Genomic DNA, 2,076 nt, shown 5'->3' on the forward strand with positions numbered 1-2,076 from the left:
CATACAGCTAACATCAGAGCATCATACAACTAACATCAGAGCAACATCCAGCTAACATCACAGCAGCATACAGCTAACATCAGAGCATCATACAGCTAACATCAGAGCATCATACAACTAACTTCAGAGCATCATGTCAGGTCGAACTGTGATAATGAGCTCAACGAGCGCTGAAACCTGAGAATCTGATTGGTTGAGGGAGCTGGTGAGGATCAGATGATGGTTTGTCATGTTCAGCCCTGACACAGGGATGTCAAGAGGAGACAGGAAACAGACTCCTCTTCCTGAGGTTCCACTTCCTGTTGGGTCTAAGGTCACAACAATAGTTTTGTTTACCTGCTGCAGGTGAGCTAGTGGTTGCCATAGAGACCAGCGTGCTGACCACCAGCAGCATCCCACCAAGTGTCTGTCTCCATGCCGAGGTTCTGGGGTCCATCTTGGTCCTGGTCTCGAACCTGGAACCCGGCAAGAGCACAGGGTCCATGGTCCTCAAAGGGCCGGCGGTCTGATGCCGATGCAGAGAGATGAGGACCAGTCAGGAGGACCTGAGAACCACAGAGACCAGCTGATTAACGTCAACATTTAAAACGTCTTCTTTCCTGTGACGAGCCGGGTCTTCTGAACGAAGTTTGGTGTGAAGCTGACGGACACGAGTCACGAGGGTTTGGACACGCCCGAGGTTTCTGCATCAGACTGGAGTCCTCAAAGACGAGGAGGATTTGGAGCTGAAGCAGGAATCAAGCTGACCCTCAGAGCCTGAAACATCGTGACGTTGTAGATAAAAACCGTAGCAATAAGTTTTAGTCCATATATTTAGTAAACATTACCCAGGAAGAACAGAAAACCCCGCCTACTAGATTTAGACAAACTGACCATATCTACATATAGAATATATAAAATCCCTACTTCCTCCTAAATATAAAGACTTACATTTTAAAATAATAAACATCATGTTTCCCTCAGATGGGATCATGACAGACAAAGTGTGGTTTGTTTTACGAGAGTGTAAAAGTTGAACATTTGTGGCGCTTCCCGTCTTCAGAAGCGTACGTGCACATTTCTTGTCCTTCGTGTTCGGGCTGCTCTTTAATGCACCGTATCATTTTACGTCATCACTGTTTAGCGTTTATCTTAGATTCTCTTTCTATATTTTGCTATTTTTGGGTGTAACTGGGACCTTGAGTACATAATTTCATCCCACTCCATGTGATGGATGACAATAAAGAACGCTGAACTTGAACTTTCACAAGATTCAGTTTGGTTTCTTCCTCCAGGATCAAAATGAGGAAGTTCTGGTAAATAATCGAATAGTTGCAACAAAACATTAAAGATGAAGATGAACAAAATGCTTCTCTCGTTCTGTGCTCTCAAAAACAAACTGTCCCTGTTCTCAAGGCGTCTGGAAAAGATGCAGCTCGTTCATTCATTCATTCATTCATTCGTTCATTCATTCATTCATTCATTCATTCATTCATTCATTCATTCATTCATTCATTCATTCATTCATTCATTCGTTCATTCATTCATTCGTTCATTCATTCATTCATTCATTCATTCATTCATTCATTCATTCGTTCGTTCATTCATTCGTTCATTCATTCATTCATTCGTTCATTCATTCATTCATTCATTCATTCATTCATTCGTTCATTCATTCATTCGTTCGTTCATTCGTTCATTCATTCATTCATTCATTCATTCATTCATTCGTTCATTCAGATCACAGAAAACAAAGAATAGTCTGAGAAAAAGGAAGAACTTGTAACATCTTAACCAGTTTTGATTTGTGTGGTTGTTCAGACACTGATTTATACGAAGGTTTAATGACTTTTAACACGAGCACGTCATTGTTTGTGGTATGGTATAAAGACAGTTTGTTGGTTTGTTGTTCTCAGTGAGTAAGAAAAAGAAAAAATACCTTCACTTCCTTTTGAACCTGTCACTTCCTGTTTCACCTTACATTTATCCCTTTACTTCCTGTTTATCCATTTTATTTCCTGTTTAACCCTTCACTTTCTGTTAAACCCTTCCCTTCCTGTTTCACTTTACATTTATCCCTTTACTTCCTGTTAAACC

Source organism: Nematolebias whitei, chromosome 22, assembly GCF_014905685.2.
Source record: "Nematolebias whitei isolate Nwh7 chromosome 22, NemWhi1, whole genome shotgun sequence".
In the NCBI taxonomy this organism is placed as follows: Eukaryota; Metazoa; Chordata; class Actinopteri; order Cyprinodontiformes; family Rivulidae; genus Nematolebias; species Nematolebias whitei.